General features: G+C 40.6%; 1 protein-coding gene across 5 annotated transcripts in view; it reads right to left on the bottom strand.

Annotated features, from left to right (window-relative positions):
* Positions 1-23,141, bottom strand: part of Dennd1a (DENN domain containing 1A) — a 578,498-nt gene that overhangs the window by 166,080 nt on the left and 389,277 nt on the right. The window lies entirely within an intron of this gene.

Below are 23,141 nucleotides of genomic sequence, written 5' to 3'. Positions count from 1 at the left end.
ATTGGCTTTAGAGCCTCCTAGTGGCCAGAGCAAAAAGGAAAACATGAAAGTTATGAGATTCTTTGAGTCTTAAGTATTTTTTAAAAAATAAAAAAAGTATTATAAACAAATCAGATGAATAAAGATTTTCTTAACAATGAGACCTAAAAGAGACTCTCCTCCTGAGTCTAAGTAGGAACGACTGTCTTGTACTCTGGCTATTGCCCTGAAAATTCAAGGATGAGGTCAAGCTTCCCATACTATTTCTCCTACCCGCCTCATTCATCTCAGGATGCCACACTGCGTAACTTCAGGGCTCGCCATCTTACTGTGTTCTACATGCAGGCTTCCCTGGAACGGTGCAACGTGGTGGCTTTGAGCCATTTATTCATTCAACAGGTATTTATTATCTGCTACACACCCAAGACTATGTTAGCTGTTGATGATGTGATAAGAAGTGAAATTAGACACCGCTTTGTTCTCATTCCCTGAGATTATAGTCAGCAAAAACACCAATGCACGTGACACTGCTTCTATGATGAGTCTGTAACAGAGAGGAAGGGAGGTTTCCTGGGTGGAGGGCTGAACAGAGAGAACAAGCTGAAGTAGGTAACTAAGCAAAGAGGGACAGGGACAATGTAAGTACGAGGAGTAATGCGTGAAACCCCAGTCAGAAGAAGCTCCGAGAAGAGGAAAAATGTGGCTTCAGGAGACAGAACGATGGCCAAGGTGATTTAAGATGAGGATGGAGGGAACAGTGTGGCCAGAAGGGACTTTTTTTTTTTTTGGCAGAACCGGTGATTGAACTCAGGCCCTTGCGCTTGCCAGGGAAGTGTTTCTTCCACTGAGCCATTTCCCCAGCAGAAGGGACATTAATATTTTCTAAAAATTAAGTTTATTGGCACGACTGACATGTACATATTGATTACAACCATCATAGAGAGACTTTGCACCTGTACAGGACACATGTCGGGGCCTCTTTCTTTTCCCCTTTCCCTTCCCCTCGCTTCTACCCCTCTTCCTCGCCTTATTTACAAAGCTTTGTCTCTATTTTATCCTTCTCTTGTTTAGCAGGTTTGTTTCTTTTCCCTTCTTTCTCCTCCCCTTCCCTAGTTCGCCTTTCTTTTTGACCGATTTCTTCCATTTTACAATATCTATTATACCTTTGGTTCTCATTTCCACTTTCATTTTTTCACACTAGAGATATTTTCACATATGTATACACAGAGGTCCCTCGCTATTTCGTGGTTCAACTTTCGTGGATTCACTGTTTCGTGGGCTCTCAAAAAATATTAATCTAAATTATTTATCACAGATTTTTTGCTATATCATGGGATTTTGCGGTAGTGTACAGTGCTCTGCATATAGTTATATGCACAGTATTTATGGCTTTAATGATTTTTGCCTAAAAAGTAAAATACATTAAAATACATTAAAAATGTTAATTCTCATATATTAAAAGAATATGAAATCAAAATAAAATACATTGTTTACAATATGCATTTCTTTAGCAGGTAAATACATACTGTACTGTACAATCCATGTATATTGTTAAAATTATGTAGGTTCACCAGTTTAGAAGATGGTTAAGAACATTAGAAGTGTTTTTAAAAGTGTAGGAAGGTTTATAAAGCCTTAAAACATATATAAATACTACAATAAATATAACGTCACTACTTTGCTGATTCCCACTTATTGCGGGGGTGTCTGGAACTAACCTCTGTGCTAAGTGACGGACCGCTGTAATTTATTTCACCTAAAGAGTATGGTCTCAAAATCTGTTCATTTAGCTATAAATGTCTCATATATCCTTCTTTATAGCTGAGTAGTACTCCATCATATAAAAATACATCTTTTTTTTTTTTTTTTCAGAACTAGGGATTGAACTCAGGCCCTTGTGCTTGCCAGGCAAGTACTTATTCTACTGAGCTATCTCCCCAGCCCCAAAAATACATCTTATTTTAATCTATTCATTGGCTGATGGACATTTGGGTTGCTCCAAGATTGCTAGAGTTCATAATAGTTTACTCCATCTTGAAAGAAACAAAAAGCTAATTACTTTTTAAGCATTCAAGTGACATATAAAAACACATTTCTGGGAAATCAGTTCTATAAGGGGCTTAACTATAGGAATGTACAATAAAACTCAGGATAAAATGAATAGGATAAAGTAAGAGAAAATTAGTTTTAGGTGATTCATGAACTACCTTCCAATGTGCAGTATGAATGAGTGATGGTCAGTTTTCTGGGCGTAGATTAATAGCTTTCTTGAGAGCACTCATGGCGTCTGTGAACCTATAAATATCAGAATCACTGCCTGGGGACGTACGCTTAAATAAGAAACAACCCACCGAGGTTCTTCTTTTTTTTTGGGGGGGGGAGGGCAATGTTTCATTATGTAGTTCAGGCTGACCTTCAGGGTGGGGTGATCATCCTGCCTCAGCCTTCTGTGTGCTGGAATTGCAGGTGTGTACCACCTCACCCAGCAGAAGTTATTTCTTGTTGCTGAGTTTTTATAAGGAAATTTAAAAATATCCTTATGTATTTATCATATCATAGAATTAAAGTGTTATAGTTCAGTGGTTTTTAACACCACCATAAGACCAGAAAACAATCACTACTATCTAACTCCAGGCCCTTTCATTATCCTCCAAAGAAATTCATATACATTAGCTGTCACTTGCCATTTGTCCATTCTTTCCCTACCTCATCCCTCACAACCAGGAATCTACTCTTTCTCTATGGACTTGCCAATAGTGGACATTTAATATAAATGGAATCATAAAACAAGTAGCCTTTCCAGACTGGATTCTTTTACTTAGTATACTAATCATTAAGAAAAATTTGTACCTGTGTTGTAGCATGCCTTATACTTCGTTCCTTTTCCTGACTGATTAATAACCCATGGCATGGGTGTACCAAGTCTTATTTCTCTGCCCACCAGGTGATGAACACTGCTGCCACAAGGATTCCCATACATGCTTTTGTATGGAAACAGCAGAGACTTTGAGGCAAGAACCTGAGTAGCAAAAATCCTTCATTATTGGCCTTTATGCAGTGAAGACAAGCTGAAAGGCCACATGAAGCCACTCAGCACAATCTTCAGCTCACAGGAAGTGCTAAGAAAAGCTACCCAAGTCTGGAAACTCCACCACTGCTGCCAGATAGGCATGCCATGTGCCCAAACCGTCAGCCGAGTGAAGGTTGGGAGCAACGCACGCATGCCCAAGCGGGGCTACTGGACCTCTGCACAAAGGTAAGTCTGGGAAAGCTGTTCCTCTGCGAGCAGTTTGTGGTCTGTTTCAACACATGGATGCATGCCTGGTTTGCTGTGACCTCCTTTTCATGGGACCGTGAGCCTACTGCCATTATGGTGAGAGCCCCTGAGGGGCACACTCTGCTATGGACCTAAAGAAACATATTTTATTAAAGTGTTAAAAATATTACTCATTCCTTATCCCCCCCATAATGAAAATCCTGCCCCTCTCAAGGACTAGGGTGACATTTCCACTCTTTGAAATGGTGTAGGCCACTGTCGCTCTTCTTCTGGCTCCTCAGAGGCCTTGGGCCACCTGTGCCGTAGATTATTCCTCACTTAACCTTCCCTGGCCTTTCTCTTTCATTCAGGAGATGTTTAATTACCTTGGATTCACAAGCTGCACTTCAGGTGAGCCTCTCCTAATGGCCTCATTACCATTTTACACAAAGAAGGAGTCGCTATTGTAACTGAGCAAATATGAGAGCGTTCCTTCCAGCCTGTCCCCGCTGGTCTCAAACCAGCCAAGTGGTCCTGGGCTCCTGATGCCCCTGTGACCACCTAGGCCAAGACTTCTGAAGACCTCCTTTGTCTCTCAACATGGAGAAGCTTTTGTCTTGACCTGTCAGCACTTCAAACTTTGAAACGGCAAGTCTACGTGTATCTAATAGCTGGTGATAACATTCTGTCCTTTCAATAAAAGCCAGGGAAGAAAATGTAAGGTTTAAATAACCCACCGTCATACATCTAAAGCTGAACTTGCCCTAAGTACTCCTGGGGTGCCGGTCAAATCACTACAATTGGGGTTCGTCAGGGGTAACTGGGGGGTGTTGGAAGTGTCGGTGAGGATGGTTTCATCCTTTCATCAGGAGTCAAAGGAAGAAGAGAAGAAACGAAAAAGTGCAAAATCGAGCTCCTCAGCTCCTCACTACAGCTCCCTTCCTCTCTTCTGCACCCCATCTTGGGTTCTGCATACCACCCAACCAGGCTCCTGGGTCAGACACCTGATGCCTCCCCTTTGCCCTCCCCTCTCAGCACCCATGCCCGTGGCCCTGCAAGGCACAGCTCCATCTATCCTCTGGCACAATCCGGCAGTGTAGTTCTCTAGCGAGGGCTCTGCTTTCAGTTTTTCCTAATATCACCTACCTATAACTGTCCTAGTCTTTTGGAAAAATCCAAATCTGATAAATTCAGCCCTTCATTGAACTCTTTATTGTTTCTATCCTCTATCATAATCATCTTCCAAAAAACAACTGTACTCCCAAGAGTCTATGTGGGCTCTCCTGGGTCAGTCTCATTCCCATCCGTACCTTATAGTGTTAATACTTGATCGCTATTAAACTGTTACCCAACAACTTAGATATACTTGTCTCTTGTTCCTTTCTGTCCTCTGTGAACATCCGTTCACCTTAGGAAAGTCCATTCAAGGGTCTACCCTTGGTGGCTCGTTAATAAATTATACCACAACCTCACAATAAAATGTGCAAAGCTGCTAGTGGCAGAACTCTGCGCACTGATGTCAAATACTGTCAAATGGGGAGAAGATGCAGTTGGTACAGTAATATGTACAGCATGAATCATTTAAAAATCATATATAAATATATATGTATGTAGTAAAAACCTAAAACTCCATGTATCAAATTTTAACCATGCAAGGATGCTTTCACTTTTTATTTTATACACTTGATTGTTTTGATTATCCTTTTTTAAAAAGCATATGTTACTTTTATCGTAAAGAATTAAACAAGGTATTTTTCTTTAATAGTCAAATTACCCCTTGCCTTGAGGTGAGCAAAAGAGGGAATCCAGATGTCCCCCATCTGTGCCGCCTCTGACTGTGAGGCAAAGGCCCCTTGTACTGTGTAGGTGGTTTTACTGTGAGCTGCAGAGTCTACCACCTTTGCTGTTAGCTTGTGAGCTCTTGGCCCGGTGTGGTCATTCAGCACTTCCTGCTGAATGAAAGGAGAAATGAGTGACTGTTTCAACATCATCAAAGGCATTCCCAGCGCCCAAGCCTTCGCTTGCAGGAAAGTCTAGGATCTTAGCTTTTGGTGATTAATTGTTAGGAGGAACTGAGCCCAGCACTGGGGAGAAACTGGTACTCATCCATTCGCCTTCTGAATACCACTGGTAACATACAACCACACCTGCAAGGAACTGGATCTCTGGATGCTAAGTGAGTCAAAAGGAGCAAGTAGACCAGTCTCATTCAACTCCACAAATTCAACAAGTATAACACCACACCCAATGCCATCTTTTCCTCCCCAGCCTTGCATCCTCCACCTCCTTCACCAGTCACCTCACAGGTCTCTCAGCTTCACGTGTTCCTCCCATCCCAGAGTCGGAGTCACAGGTTGGCTCTAAATCTGGGAAACCTGGTGCCTCACTACTTTCTGAAGCTTCTGAATTTTAATTCCTTTGTTGTAAAATGAGGTATCTGCAATTTACATATACTGTGAAGGTTGAAATATAATGGATAACGGCTATAAGAGTGTCCAGCTTTTTGTTTTGGTTATTAGTTCAGATTTGATATTTTACCTGAACTATTTTAATAGTGTTTGAGCTGTTTTCTCTTACTCTGTTTTCTTCCTGGTCTAATCTATCCTACGCACTGAATTATCTTCTGAAAACATGAGGCTGAGTCAGGTCACTCCCTTCTGACATTTTCAGAGGCCTTCTACAGCTGACATATGCATTAAAGTCCAAATTCTAAAAGCTTTTATAGGCTTGGCTCCAGTTCCAGTTTCAATATTGTCTTCTATTTGATTTCAGAGGCTTCAAAACCCTTTCCTAAGCCTGGGATATTCTTTATGTTTGTCTCTGACAAACTCCTCTATTTAAAAAGAAAGTATCTAACTTTTTGGGATGCTTCCCATCAGAACCAACATCTCTTCTCCAAGGCCCAGGAGTTTGCTGCTTTGTTTACACTCAATCTATGTATGTCTCTGGTGAGATATCTGGGAACAGAGCCCCCAGACGAACAAGGACCTACCTCCTGAGGACTTCAGGGTTGAGTTCCCACAAGTCAGCCATAGATGAACCTATTACTACTTCCAAAGGGACATTCACATTGTATCTACCATCACCCTGTATTTGGTCCCAGCAGTTTATAATCTTTCTTCCCTGAAAAGGAAAATAACTCCTGCAAAATACACAGTAGTACTCAGAAAATATAGGTTCACCTTTTTATTACTCATCTGCTGCTGGGTGTCTCAATTGTCAAACAGCTTGGGAGGCCTACAGAGTGACGGCATATTATTAAGTATCACATTTAAGACATTCATATCTACCTCTTTGCAGCAGTGCTGCTACCTTATATCTTTCTGCATCTTTCCACATCACTCTTAGACACAGACTAAAGCCAGCCTGACCTGCAAGGACTCATGTGCTTTGGCCATAGCCTCTTTCAGATGAGAGGCTCCCCGTCCCCTCCCTGACTTCAGCAGCACCCTCAGGGTTCCAGTCTCACTAGCCTCCTCCTAACCCTAGGACCTTTGGACAGGCTATTCTTGCCTGTCTGGAGTTCTTCACTCATGGTTATTTGCTTGCCTAGAATTCAGAAATGCCCAAAAGAACCTTCTGCAGTAATGGAAACTATCTTCTGTTCAATCCTGTTATAACACAGCTGCTTCTGAGCACCTGAAATATGACTAGTGTGACTTGAGAAGGTAAAAGTTCTATTTTATTTTAACCAATTTCAATGTAAGTAATCACATGTAGATAGTGGCTACCACCCTGAACAACACAGGGCCCTGGCTCAACTGCTATTCACCTTCATGTCTCTGCTGGAATATCACTTCCTCAGTCTGAATCCTCCAGACTTGACCAAGGTGCCCCTGCTGTCTATACTTACCTTTCCTTTCCTTCACAGCCACATGATGCTCTGTAACGATGCATTCTGTGACAACCAACTCTTATCTGTCGCTTCTAATATACTAAACAGCCCAAGAAGGCAGGGCCAAGCTGATCCTCAGAGTGGGCGAAGCTCCTCAACCGGACACACTGTTCTTCTGAGTCTGGCTCAAGCCAGCCTGTGCAAGGGCCCCTGATCCTCTCCTGTGGGAATTGCTCTAACTGCTACATGTCAGAATTTGAGTGAAATATTTTGTTGGTTTGACAATTGAGACACCCAGCAGCAGCTGCAGAGGGGCAACAGAGCCACTGTTTCTTTTCCCCTTGAGGGCTAAGGCAAGTTGACTGATTCTTCCCTCCTGGAATAAACTGGACCAAAGCTTTGTTCCAAAAGCCCCTGGGGCAAGTCTGGGTCTGGACAGGGCAGAAGGTGCTACTGACTTGTTCTGAATCCTCAGGGCTCCCTCTGCCCTCTTCATCTTAGCAATGAAAAGTGGCATGGGGCACACACCTATGCCTTCATTAGTTCTTACCTAGACTCTAAAGCAGTAACTCTGGATGTGTGGCGGCAATCGCACTGTACTCTTTCCAGTAACAGTGTCAGGGACAGCCAGGAATTCAGCACCCTACTAGTCACCAAATGCCAGACATTTCCACACACAGCACTGTATCAACATTTCAGAAGAAGTAGGATAGGTATGGTTAGCCCTACTACACAGCTGAAGAAAGTAAGACTCAGCCCACGTCACCCAGCACTGCAAGGCCCAGAAGCCCGTCACAGTCAGTTCATGTCTACTTTACTCCGAAGTCTGTGCTAGTCCAAGAATTCTCACTGTTGCCAGGGTTTCTTAGATCTGCAAATTACTTGTCCATGATACTAGCTTATTTTCCCCCGACAGTATATCTCCATTATTGTTTCCTTTCATTCCTGGTTTTTCTATTTCTTTCTTGAGAACATGGTTGGACCTTGACCTTGGTTGGCTTTAATTGCTTCTGCTGCATCCCATTTTCCCCTTAAAGATCCAGGTTCTCCATGGGGGAGTGGGGTTGTGCTAGTTATGTGTCGCTCCAGGCTGGGGCTGGCAATGACCCTCAGGGCCCTGGTCTCTGCTCCCTCCTTCCCTCCTGACAACTCATGGGCCGCACATAGGTTAGAAAGTTAGTGGTACGTGTACGTTCTCAGCAGCTTTTGTCAGACAAAAGAATCAATTTTCATTATGTGAATGGCTACTTTGCTATGTGCTATAGTGGCTCTGCTAAGAATCCTATGAGCAAATTCTCAAATTCTTAGAATGATGTTCTTGGCATAAAAAAGTACAATTTTAAAACAAAGCAGAAAAGGCCCATTTTCACGATCTGCCAAAGCAAGCTCAGGAGGAGCCCATGTGCACGCATGCACTCCAGCCTCTTCCCACACGTTTTATCTGAGGATCTCAGCATCTGAAGCAGATGCAGAATAGCAAAGGCTTTTGCATTTTTCTTTGTAAAATTCACCTTCTCCACAATACTTTTCTCCCTCTCAGAGCAAGTAAATTATTTTTGTTTTTCCTCTAAAACAATTTAGCTTTCACACCACACATACACACACACTTAATGCAGCCAGAAAATCTTACCCAAACTACAAGAGTCTAGCAGATCTGAGCTCAAAGTGAATGTGTATTTATATTATTAGGTAGTCATTCAATAAAAAGATTATTTCTAACCAAATATGTGCATGCATGTATGCATACATATGTACGCATCCGGGGAGTATTTTCAAAGAAGGGCTTCCTCCCCTTACTTCTGGCAGTTCAGGATTAAAGGTCAGATTTAAACTATCACCATGTTTCACAATGCAATCTGTGCAGTGCCGCGTAATGAAATGGTTCAGTAAAGGTGCTTGTGGAAATTCTTTTAATTAGGTCTAAGGCTTTTCAGTTGTCAACATGAATAAACCAAGAAGCATTCTCTTGCAAACAGAACACACAAAATAAAAATGTAAGTTACCTTTGAAAAAATAGGCACTTGTAAAAGCAAAGTTATATGTGCTTTTTAAAACCACATAGCTTCTACCAGTTTTTTTTTAAACTACCAGCACCTTTCAACAACAAAATGTACTACAAGCCAAAAATAAATGAGGGGCTCTATTACTAATAAGCCAAGGCACTAATGCCTGGTTGTAGTGAAAAGTACTTAGAAGATGACTAACGTTAATCATAACTAAAAATGTTTATCAAGAGATCAATGACTTTCCCTATAAGCAAAAGCCAGCTTTCCACTTGACTACAATTAATTCTAGAGATCAGCAGTTCTCTCAATCAGACATGTGAGCATCGCACAATGACTCCCGCAAACTGAAGAACACCTGCTAAATATGCACCAAGATGCACCTCTGAGCTCAGAATCACAATCTAAGGCTCCAAAGATGAGGACATCGCAGCAGGAGTATCATTGAGATGCTTGCTTTTCAAAGCTGTGCAGACAAATTAAACCACAGATTTGGAAATTTTAGTTAATTCAGAGCTGACTCTAGGGACTGAAATTCACAAAATAAAATTGCAAGAAAGTGGGAGCTTGGTTTGGGAAGTTGGATTGCGTAGCACTGGCTCGGAAGGAAAAGCAAAACTAAATTACGGTGTTCCGATCTCCACTTAAAGTTCTGCTTTAGATAGATACAAAGAGATTTATAAATACCACCGGCCTTGAGAGTCCATGTGCAGTAGGACAACTAAAATGATAGTAAGAAGCATGTGATAAATCAATGCCTCGAATGAACAACCAATCAATACTTGCCTATTGAGCCTACAGGATGAGGGTACAGCACCCCACAGTATACTGACTCTGGGTTCAGACAGACCTGAGTTCAAACTCTGCCTCATGTGCTATTACTATCTAGATGCTTCTAGACAGGTTTCATAGCTTCTTTTCTTTATTCTTAACAAGTGCATAAAGTACCTTCCCTTCCCTTTTTGGCAGGATTATTATGTAGATTAAATGTCAAGATTTTTCAAAGCCTGTAGCACAATGCCTGGCACACAGTAGGAGCCTAATAGATGATGACTATTGTTCTGTGCTAGCCGAATTCCAAAGCTCAATCTACCTAAGCCCTAATTTTAGCATAAAAAAGAATAATGAGTTCACAATTAACATTTTCTAGGGCATCAATTACTGAAGTGTCACTCATTATGCTGAGCCCAGTGGATTTATTTAGTGACCCAAACTCAGTGTGTATTTGGGAGTTAATGAAGTGCTTGGTGTTTACAAAGATAAAAGTGGGATTTGTCTCAGCAACAATCTTGGCCTGAATGGATATAGATTTCTACGTTTAGGAAAGCAGCCAGGCCGGATTCATGGTGGATCACATGGATACTTCCACACGGAGTGCGATCTCTCCCGAGGGGATCTGGACATCTCCACCTCCTCAGGGGAGGGGAAAAAAGCAAAACCAGTAAGGGGGGGTGGGAAGTGTGTATAATAGATGTGTTTCACAGTGTCCCTGCTGTGATGAACAACTTGATCCACTTACAGTTCCAAACACATGATGCATAAAAGAGCTGACAGAAATTCAATTCTTGCAAAGAAAAGCATCTGCTCTCTAGTGGGAACGGCCAAATATTAAGCAGTTTTAAGGCAGGGCAAAGACCTAGAGGAGCACACTTCATTATCTAGATAGCTAGAGTAAAGAAATGCAGAGGATTACAAATGAACGCAAAGGAGCCGAGATTCCAAGCATTAATTACCCGGAGTAAAATGATTCAAGTTAAATCTTTGTTACTACAAATATTAAACCCAGCTGTGTTTATGTAGCAATTGTGAAAAAGAAGAAAAAAAGAAATCCGCGCACAATATCTGTGAGCTCTGCCAGTTAATTGAATTCGCTGGCAGCACTTCCTCTTCCATGAGCCAAACATCCTCAAAGATAAAATGTAGCTTTTAAACAGACCTGGGGAAAACGGAATCAAGAAATTTCAACCAATAAAACACAACTCTTTACTGGTATAAAAGTAAAGTAAAATTCAGTAATGAAAGGAAGGAAGTCTCTTAAACATTTACTGCATTCCAGAGCTCGGAGTTGTGGTTTACTGCTGAGGTCTCTTCTGATGTCCCACAGTGCTCCTGCCCCACCATCTTTAATGAAGCCCCATAAACTCTGGGATTGTTGACAAATCATATGCGCACGCACACAGCAAGGCTCACTGGGTTGCGATGCTCCTTCCCTTCCTGCGTGGGAATGTGCAAGGCACGCTGTGGACACTCGTGGAGAGCAGCCCCGCTCAGAAAGGGATGGACAGACAATTCCCTTGAAGCACGAAGGATGAATGACTAGACACTGGTCAGAGGTAATATGGATTAGACACCCTTATGCAAACTGTCCCTTGACTCTAGTGTCAGTAGATTTGGGTGGAAGGAATCTTTGTTCAGATTCTAGGAGTCAAAGAAACAATAAGAGGTGGAATGCACACACCCTACTGTTAATCTGGGACTCAATCAATAGCGTGTAGACCTTATCACATCATTCCCTAGCTGCACTATCTCAGGTGATTCCGCACTGCTCAAAATACGAAGTTGAAACCTGCTTTTCTGACGATACCTGGTGTGACTTCTCCTGTCTATCTCTTTGGTCTCACCTTTCCCAACCACATACCCAGTTCCATAGGAAACAATCCCTCGCTGTCCAGGGAAACAGAGTGCTGTATTCACATCTCTGCCTCCACTCCTGCCTTCCAACTGTGCTCATCTGCCCTCTTCCAGGAATAATGACTGTTTCTTACATGTCTGCTTGTTCCTATGGCCCAACACACTGAGCACATGCTCAAAACACTTTGGCTGAATGAATACGGTATGCATAATTTTCATTTTTGAAATGGTTCTGTATCTGCTTACTTGGGACACTCTGAACCAGAAATGTCTAGGGCTCCTGGTATAAATAAAGCACAGCAAAGGAAGGGAGAAGAATGATGAGAGATGAGGCCGGAGAGGCAGGCAGAGACTGGATTATATGGAACCATGTTATGGAGCTTCAATTTCAACCGGAGAAAATCGAGGAGCCACTAAAGGGTTTTACATGAAGCAATAGTTCCTATTCTGGAATATGCCCTCACTTGTAGCATAGGAGGTAGACCAGGGCTGGAGAAGTTGGGGCAAGACTGGCAGACCAGCTTCCCATTAATTACCAATTAATCTACTAACCAGTCTGTGAGCTTGCTGAGAATAAAGACCATATCTTAATCATCTCTGTAACCCTATACACAATACAAAGTCTGGCGCACAGTAGGTGCGCAGGAAGTGTCTGTTGAATGAATCAACAGAATTCTACTAGGGAATATGAGCAATATGTGCATAAACATAGCTGGAGGATCAAACCTACAAGAGCAACTAGTTGCTCGCCTCAGGGATACATACACATTGACTTGCAAGGGCAGGACCGAACATGGTGTGCAGGAGTCCTCAGCACGACTCCAGAGAAGGAGAGTTCTGCACTTTGGGAGAAACCTGGTATGAAGAAATGTCGGGCAGAGCTTGAGATAAACAGGAAGCCTATAAACAGGCCTTTAGATCAATAAAAGACAGAGTATTTTTACTATATTTCACTTCCAAAATCCACAGCTAAGAAACAATGCAATACTGTCAGCAAAAACAATGTGTGTGCAAGTTTCATGGAAGCTAGCAAAGTAGAGGCATTAACCTTGTCAGGTTCCCTCCTCCCCCGGAGAGAAAGCTAACCAAGAGAAGCCTAGAGATTCTAAGACTAAACTGTCTCGGAGGCGGGTTAGCAGAAAGCTAGGACCGTCCTGCCTCCAAAGCTGCCCTTTGCCTGTATTCATAACTCATGAGAAATCAGCAGAGCAATCTAAAAGCTACTCAATATTTGGACTTTATCTAAAATTAATTTTCAAAAACTAAATCATAATTTATATTCAGTAGAATGCACATATTCTAAAAGCACAGGCTAATAGGTTCTGACTAATGTCTATACTCATGTATCTACTACCATAATCAAATGACAGAATGTTTCTTTCAACCAAAGGCTACACTGGAGCAGTCAGGCCCTGTCTTCTCCCCACAAGCCAGGGCAATCACGGATGTGGTTTCACCTAGACTAATTCCTCCAGGCTAGCTTTTGTTCCTTTGCAATTTCACATAAATTAAATCATAGACGATATACTATTGTGCCTGCCTTCTTTTTGCTTAGTATACAGTAGAATACTGACTTAGTAAAAAAGAAGGGTAGAAAGACTCCTGTTAGGGAGGAGGAAGGGAATGAGGGAAAGGAGAGAATAGGGCAAGGAAGGTAATGGGAGCGGACAGGGTCAAACTATGTTGTATGCATGCACCCATTACTTTGTATAATATGCACCAACAAAAGAAATAAGGTATATTACATTGTTTGTCCATCTAACACTTGCCATTTAGGTCATTTCCAGTTATTGTGGACTATAACAAAGCTCCCATTAACACTCATGAACAGGACTACTAAGACTTTTATTTCTACCACTCTTGGGCAAATACTTAGGAGTGGGATTGCTGGGTAGCTATCCTGATAGGCCTATGTTCAATTTCATATAAAACTGCCAGCTGGGCTGGGAAGATAGCTCAGAGGGCTAAGCGCCTGCCTGGCAAGCTCAGGGATCTGAGTTTGATCCTTGGTACTTCATGCCGTGCTGGTCTTGGAACTCTGGGTGCACCATACCAGGCTAAAACCAGCCATGGTGGTGCACTCCCATAATCCCAGCATTGGGAAGGCTGAGACAGGAGGATCACTATGAGGTCTAAACTACGTAGCGAGACCCTGTGCCAAATAAATACATAAATTAATTTAAAAAAAAACCCTGTCAGCTGTTTTCCAAACTGGCTGCGCCATTTTCTACTCCCGTGAACAGTGATGGAAGTTCCAGGTCAACTGTTCTACCTCTTTGACAATACTTGGTGTTGTCAGTTCTTATACAGTTTAAGGTCAGCTTTGTTGATGGATGAGACACATATGTGAAAATTCACCACCTTTGGTGACTAGTCCAGTGAACTTTGAAAACTATATATATTCATCAAAATGAAAATACAGAACAACTCTGTCACCAACCAACTTTCCTTTGCGAAACTTTCTAGTTCTGGCAACCACTTGAGTTCTAGCCATATAATTTGGCCTATTTTAGAATTATCTCCCCAGCCCATAGAATATCATATGAAGGGCCAGTCAAATAGCTCAGCAGATTAAAGCGCCTGCAAGCAGGCACAGGGGCTGGGAGTTTGATCCCCAGGCCTGCCGTGCCTGCCCCACCCCCAGGGCACACTGAGAGGTCACTCAAGACTGGGCACGGTGGCATATGCATGTAATCCCAGCTCTTGGGACGCTCAATCTGGACAATTTAGTAAACAGGAAGATCACTATGAGTCCGATCTATGCAGTGAGACCCCACAGACCTTGTACACCTTGTCCAAAATACAATTAAAAAAAAAAAAACATATGGGTAGATTCCTTCACTTATAACACATTTCTGATTCATCCATTTAGTTGGGTTTATCTGAAGGTTCTTTTTATTGCTGTGCAGCATTCAATTTTGTAGGTACTCTATATTCAGCAGTCACAAGACATTTGGATTTGGGGAACTATGCACAAAGCTGCTAAAAAATTCACATACATGCATTTGCATGTGCACAGGTTTTCATTTTCTTGGGTAAATATCTAGGAGTCAGACTGCTTGGCTGCACAGTAAATACATTTAAAATGTACACTTATAAGAAATCTCTAGCCTTTCAGTCATGCCAGTGAGTGTATACACTGGCACTTCCCAGTAGTATTAGTTTGTATCCTCTAATGGTGCTGAGGGTCTTTTCATGTGATTACTGATTATTCAAATTTTTTTTTGTGATATGTCTTTTTAAGTCTTTTACTTACTTTAATTGGGATTTCTTATTGAGTTTTAGGGATTCTTTATGTAATCTGGGTAAAAATCCTTCTATAGATATAACTATAATATTTTCTTAGTATGTTTTTGATGATGCCTTCTGAAGACAAGTTGGTGTTTTTTGTTTTTACTTTTTATGAGGTTTATTTTATCACTTATTTTATGATTTTTTAATGTCCTAAGAAATCTTTGCTGATTCCAAGTTCATGAAGTTTCTTGCCTATATTTTCTTCTAGTCATTTTACACCCTTTGCTTCTATCCTTTGGTTTGTAATTTCTTTTGAGCTAGCATTTGCATGACGTAAAAGTCAAGGGTCATTTCTCCCTCACTGATATCCAGTTTTCAGCACATTTATTGAGGAAAATACCCTACGATAAAAACGGCTCTTCTTTCCCTGTTGAATTATCTTGGCATAATTATTAAAAATCAGCTGTTCATTTATATGCAGGCCTAATTATGGACGTTTTATTTTATTCTGTTGGCTTAGATGTCTATCTACAGTGTTTTGATTATTACAACTTTGCACTCTGCTTAAAGGCAGGTAATGTAAGTCCTACAACTTTAGTTTTCTTTTTCAACATTGTTTTGGCTATTCTAGTTCTTTCGCATATTCATATACATTTTAGAACCAGCTTGTCAAGTTTTCAAAAAAAAAAAAAAAGCCATCTGGGATTTGGGTTAGGATTATATTGAATCTATAGATCAATTTAGGGAAAATTAACATCTTAAAATATTGAGTAAAAAATATTTAGTCTTTCAATCCAAAACATGGAATATCTCTCCATTTATTTATGTCTTTCAAATTTTTCCTCAAATGTTTTTATAGCTTGCAGTGTAAAAATCTTACACATATTTTGTCAAATTTATTCCTAAGTATTTTGTGTTTTGTATGTTATTTTAAATGGTACTTAAAATCTCATTTTTAAACTGCTCACTACAAGTATACTGATATACATCTGAACTCTGTATACTGACCTTATCCTGCACCTGTGTGAAATCTGTCAGACCTCTTAAGATTTTTCACATCCACAGTCATTTCTGATAAAGACAATTTTGTTTCTTTGAAATCTTTGGGACTATCCTTTCTGCCCCTTGTCTTAGTGAGCAGGTTAGACCCTTCAGTGCAATGCTGAATAAAAATGGGAAAAGGAGCCATTTTTTTTTTTTAAATTTACTTATTTATTTATGTGTGTGTGTGTGTGTGTGTGTGTGTGTGTGCGCGTGTGTGGCCAGCTCAGCCCACCAGGAGGTGGCGCTGGCTGGCATGTGGTGCTGGGGGATTGAACCATGGTCCCTGTGCTTTGCTAAGCTTGTTCTAAGTAGGTGCTTTAGACCACTGGGCCATCTCACCAGCCCCAAGGAGCCATTCTTTTCTGGTCCCAAGCTACAAGAGAAAGCAATCAGTCTTTCTCACTAGGAATGATGTGAGCTATTTGTAGGCCTTCATGGTTGCCTCTATCACAGTGAGGATTCCCAGTGTGCTAAGAGCTTTCAAATGAATAGATGCTGATTTTTTTTTTATTTTTTTTTGCATATTTCTTGATATGGATTTCCTTTTCAGTCAATTACTTGGATTGACTGATTCTTCAAATATTTAGCTAATCTGTATTCACTTGATTGCTGTATATTATCCTTTGACAGATTACTGGATTCAGATTGTTAATATTTTGCAAAGATACTTTTATCCATCTTTATGAGGTAAATTAGTTTGTGGTTAATTTTCTTATACATTTTTTGGTCATTTTCATGTTAGGGTAATGCTGACCTCATAAAATAACCTGGGCAGTATTTCTTTTACTTTTTTTTTTTCCTGAAAATGGTTTTTTAGCTGTGTTAGTTCTTAATGTTTGATAAAATAAACTAGTGAGGCTATCTGGGCCTGGATGCTTCTTTGAGAGAAACTTTTTTTTTTTTTTTGGTGGAACCGGGGATTAAACTCAGGCCCTTACGCTTGCCAGGGAAGCGCTTATTCTACTGAGCCACCTCCTCAGCCTGAGGGAAACTTTATTACAATTCAAAAAATTGCTAGGGATACAGCTCAGTGGCATAAGCACCTCCCTGGCAAGCGCAAGGTCCTGAGTTGGATCCCCAGTATCAAAAAGAAAAAAAAAATCAAAAACTTTTAACAGAAATATTACTCAAAAAACTTTCTGAGCTACTTTCTATGTTAGAAGGAATTTGTTCATTTCTTCTAGTTTGTCAAAATTATAACCATAGAGATATTCACAATATTCTTTAACTTCCTTTCTAAAAGATAAACTTTTATTTTAAAATTTTTAAATTGACAGAAAGTGGCAAAGTGAGTACAAAAAATACATACATATGCCTGTTTCAGATTCCCGTAATACATTACCATTGGAGATTTGTCAAAACTAAGAAGCCAATGTTGTTACGTCATTACTCCATAATTATTAACTGAACTCCATACTTCATTGCGATTTCCACTAGTTTTTTTTTCACAAAAGGGAATGAGTTCTTTATTGTATACCAAGATCCAATCTAGGAGTTCATATTGCATTTAATCTTCATGTTTCCTTAGTCTCCTCTAATCTATAATTATTTTCTTGGTCTTTCTTTTTCTTTTTCTTGTACCAGGCATTAAACTTAGGACTTTGTGCTTGCCAGGCAGAAGTTTATGTCGCTGAGCTATCTCCCAAGCCCCCTAGTGTCCTTTGTTCTTTACGATCTTGACAGTTTTGAGAAGTACTCATCAGGCATTTTATAGGATATCCCCAAATTTGATTTTATCTGAAATTTCTGTCATGACTAAAGAAGGCTTTTGGAAAGAATTCCATAGAAAGGAAGTATCCTCACTGCCTCACATTAGGGTTACATGCAGTCACATGCCAACACAGGTGATGTTAAACACAATCATTTGGTCAAGGCAGCATTTGGTGATTTTTACACTAGTTACAATTTCTCTCTTTATGTGCTTTAGCTTTTAGAAGCAAACCACCAAGTCCAGCCCACACACAAGTAAAAATATTCTCCTAGAAAGAAGAGCATTCACAGGTATTCCCTAAAATTCTTTTACATGGAAGACTTGTCTCTTCACCCTATCAACTCTTTTATTTAGTGTCTGCATTAATGAATTAGTGACACATTATCTTCTACATCCTCTCATTTTTTTAATCTATCTGAATCTTTTAATTTTTTTTTTTTTTTGGAACCAGGGATTGAACTCAGGCCCTTGCGCTTGCCAAGGAAGTGTTTACTCCACTGAGCCATTTCCCTGGCCCTTCTTTTAAATTTTTTTTTTTTTGTGGTATCAGAACTGTTTTTAAATTTTTTATTCATTTTAATGAGAAAAAAATAGCAATGAAACAGTTTCAAAACAGGTTAGTAGAACAGTTACAATAATTAATACACCGCATATTGTATGACACTGGAATTGAATGCAGGGCCTTGTGCTTGTCAGGCAGGTGCCATGTGGATGAGCTATATCCCCAAGCCTGAATCTTTAAATGGGAATTCTCACTGACTGCATACAACTGGAATTTGCTTTCCTAGAATTAAAAAAATTCTTTTTATATTCCTTCTTTCCTTTCCTCCTACCCCTGCCTTGTTCCCCTTCCCATTTTAGTATTTTCTTCCCATTTCCCAATATCTATTACACATTATGGGCAGGGCTGGCGTGGCACGTGGTACCAGGGATCGAACTGTGGTCCCTGCATGCTTGCCTAAGCAGGCGCTTTAGACCGCTGAGCTATCTCGTTGGCCCTGGATTTTGCTTTTTAATGTAATTTAGTAACTTCTTTTAACTGGAGTGTTTGATACAATGTGTTTAACGTAATAGTCAAGATAGTTGGGTAAATCTGTAACCTTGCTAACTTTTCTATTTGCTCTCTCTGTATTTAGTTCTTCCATTCTTTCCCATAATAAATTTTTAGAACTTTGATCTCAGTTTATTAACTATATATATCCTGATTTTTTTCCTTATGGTTTCTCTTAACTTTTATAATATGCATCTTCAACTTAACATGTCTTCCTTCAAATAATAATACCAGTTTACTGAAGATATAAGAACTGTTAAACAACATGCTTCTATTTGCCTCTCTTGACCTGTTCACTCTTGTTGTCACTTGTATTACTTCTATATAGGATATGTAGTAATACACAATGTGTTATTTTTACTTTACTCAGTAGTCTTTTTTTTTTTTTTAATGAATTTAGGGCAGGGTCTACAGGGTCTCACTATGAAGATCAGACTCATAGTGATTCTCCTGTTTTCAGTCTCCCTAGTGCTGGGATTACACTGTCTCAGTGTGCCCCCTGGGGTAGGGCCAGCATGGCACACCGGGGATTGAACTCAGGTCACTGCGCTCTGCCAAAGAAGGAGCTTTGCTCTGCTGAGCTATCCAGCTGGCTCTCAGTTGTCTTTTAATTACATTAAAAAAAAAAATATGTTCTTACATTTAGCTATGCTTTTACAATTTCTGGTCCTCTCTACATAGCCTATTATCTAAGTTTCTTTTTATTCTATCTCAAGAACTTCCTTTGATATATATTGTAGCTCCAGTCTGCCAATCATTCCATTATGTTTTTACTTACGTGGTTTCTCACAAACTGTGTGTGCACTTAATTGTTTCTCATAGAGTATCTTTTTCCTCTAGCTAATTTGAAAATTTTCTTTTCTCTTTTCTTTTCCTCCTTCCCTCCCTTTTTCTTTGGTGGAACCGGGGATTGAACTCAGGCCCTTGCGCTTGCCAGGCAAGCATTTATTCTACTGAGCTATCTCCCCAACCCCGAAAATTTTCTCTTTAACATTGGTTTTGAGCAATTATCATGATGTAACAATGTGGGACCGATATGGCATGTGGGAACGGGGATTGAACCCTGGTCCCTGCACTTGCCAAAGCAGGCGCTTCGTCTGCTGAGCTATCTTGCCGGCCCTTGCTTTTGTGTTTTTAAAGACAAGGTCTCACTATATAGTTCACGGTGGCCTTGAACTCACTATGTAGCTCAGGGTAGTATTACATTCATGGTGATCCTCTAGCCTCAGCCTCCCCAATCCTGGGACTACAGGCGTGTGCCACCATGCCTGGCTTGTCAGTTCTATACTATTCCTAAGTCTGTTTATATTGATATTTTTCTCTTCTTACAGGTTACTTTCCTGATTTTCAATATGTCTTGTACTTTTAAAACAAGATGCTATATACAGATACTGTTATGATGTCAAGTTCTGGGTTTTACTATCTTCTTTTAAACATGGTGGAAGTTGGTTTTGAGAACAGGTTATATTTCTTGCACATCAAACCAGTATTTTCAAGTCTCAGAGTTGTAAAGTTTGTTTAAAATTTATTAAATTTCAACATATATACACAAAAATGTACTCACTGTGATTTAAAAAGCTATAACCAACTTGAATTCCTTACCATGCAATTGGCACTCATCAAAATGTAACACATCACCAGCATTCCTAAAGGCCTCTCCTGTGTTTCTTAAGGCTTAATTCCATGGTTAGGACAGAGATAAAATAACCTTTACAGCTAACTTATACTATCAAGTCATGGCCTCCTGTGGTCTTCAGTGACTGTCCTCAGAGACCCACTGGGGTCTCTGCCCTGGATAGTCAGAATCTGAATGATTCCCAGGTCACTGTGAGCTTTGGCAACCATTCATCTTACAGGTCCCTACCAGGGGCCTGACCCTACACATCGGTGGATTGGTCGTCAGCAGGTCGACAGGTTCAGACTTCTGGAGCTCTTTTGTGGTGTACTCCTGTCTAATACTCTCACCCATAAACTTGAACCTTTTTTGTGTCAAACTCAGATCTCTAACTTTTCAACTCAGCAAGACCATTGCTTTGCTTTGCTGGAGATATCATTCTGGTGCCAGTGTCTAGAAAAGGCCAATGTTGAGAGCCAAGGCCTCATCTGACTTATTTCCTTTCACCACAAAACCACACTCCTTATTGCATGTCTGCCAATCTGGGAAAACAATCGTGTTCATATTTGACTGGAGTTTTAATAGGTAATAGTGGGAAGGTTAATCCAGTTCCAATTATTATGTTATGACTAGAAGTAAAACCAAGGCTTCTTAGAACAAAATTTCTAGCATGGATATCATATTTTGCAAAAGTTCATCTATCAGAATAAGTCAACTGGTGTGTGCCTATTTTTCCATCTATCTATTCAGTAGTTGCTAGATCAGTGGGAAACAATCATGAATAAATGGTTCCTACCCTCAAGAACTCATAATTAAGTAGGAAAACCAGCAGTGGGTACTAAATGATTTTAAAAGAAAGCCATAGTCAAATCTACTTGGAAGGGTCAAAGAAAGTTTGACAGCATAATATGTGAAGAAGGTCTTGAAGAATGAGATTATCAGGTAGGACAGGACACTGGGGCAATCTCTGCATGCAAAGCATAAAGCTAGAAGACAATGTTTAAGCTTGAAAGAACTACTAACAGTTCCAAATACCTACAAGGTTAAGTTAGAAGCAGGGAGGGGAGAGAGCTAAAAGTAGGAGAAACAGGGGCTGGTGAGATGGCTCAGTGGTCTAAAGCACCTACTTTAGAACAAGCTTAGCAAAGTACAGGGACCGCAGTTCAATCCCCCAGCACCACATGCCAGCCAGCCCCACCCCCTGGTGGGCTGAGCTGGCCACACACACACACACACACACACAAATTTAAAAAATAAATAAATAAATAAAAAGTAGGAGAAACAATCAAACAAGAAAACCAGGAGGGGATCATGTCATGAAGGGGGATTGTAAATGCCACTGCTGTCACCATTCATACCCACACCTCCTCATCCTCATCCATCTAGAGTGCTCAAAGGATATATCTTTAAAATGTTATAGGCATGTCACTGACTTCCTACAACATCTCATGAAGAAATCTAGGCTCAGAGAGTTTATGTAGTTTTGCCCCAAATCATGTGACTAGTAAGTGAAGAAGCAGAATTTAAATACAGGTAGGTCTATTAGATTCCAAGGCTAACAAAAATAAATTTGCCCTGGGCTGGTGAGATGGCTCAGTGGTCTAAAGCACCTACTTAGAACAAGCTTAGCAAATCACAGGGACCTCGGTTCAATCCCCCAGCACCACATGCCAGCCAACCCCACCCCCTGGTGGGCTGAGCTGGCCACACACACACACACACACACACACACACGCACACATAAATAAAATTTAAAAAAAAATAAATAAATTTGCCTTGAATCTACAGACAAGGGTAAGTTATGAAAGTATGTTTTATCTTTAGAGTAGTTTTTAGGTTCATTAACTGAGCAGTTTTAAGAATGGAGGAAAGCAGTTTATTATTATTTATTTATGTATTTATTTATTTATTTATTTTGCAGAACCAGGGACTGAACTCAGGCCCTTGCACTTGCCAGGGAAGCACTTATTCCACTGAGCCATCTCCCCGGCCCCTATTATTATTATTTTAAAAGGTCACTCTGGTGTGTGAAGAGCTGGAGGAAGGAAGCTGGTCAGATGAATCAGTCTGGAGGCTGCTGCAAGTAGTGCAGGAAGGAAACAGGTCTTGGACTGGCTGACACTTAGGAGGGGTAGAGAAGAAGACATGGGCTAGCAAAATGTTTAAGAAACAGAACCTTTCACGGGCTCTGGTAAAAGGAGTGATTTTAAGGTCAACTGTGGACCAGCTGATACATTCAAAGTCCTAGGACCTGTGCATGGGACAGAGATGAACAGGACAGGATGTTTTTCTCCTGAGAACTTGTAACTCACGTAGCATGACAATTAATTCTCTGAATTTACTGAAGTACAGTAGTACTTTAGGATCATATTCCTCCCCATTACAGTGGGTGAGGCAAGGGCTCCACATGGAAAACACTGCTGTGGAACGTTCTCAACACTCCTCCAAGCCAGCATGTGGGCAGGAGGTCCTAGTTGCCCAGCCTGAGACCTTCAGGACATGAAGGGTATTAACGGTCCCCTGACCATTATCAGCCACAATTTTGTGAAAAGCAAAGACAAAGGCAGGTACTGAACACTGACCACAGCTGAGCACTGTGTAAACACTGGAGGAACGTCACCATTATTATTTGCCACAATAATCTTAACAGCAGTCCTAGCACTCACTCCTCTTTTAAAGTGAGAAACCAAGGCTCTGACAGGAAAAATAACTTGTCTACACCACCGCTTCCCTGCCTCGTTACTTAGAAGGCATCTTGGATTCAATCCCCAGTTCCACAAAA

This window comes from Octodon degus, unplaced genomic scaffold (assembly GCF_000260255.1).
Source record: "Octodon degus isolate 3935 unplaced genomic scaffold, OctDeg1.0 scaffold00138, whole genome shotgun sequence".
NCBI lineage: Eukaryota > Metazoa > Chordata > Mammalia > Rodentia > Octodontidae > Octodon > Octodon degus.
This window is presented reverse-complemented; position numbering and strand designations above follow the sequence as displayed.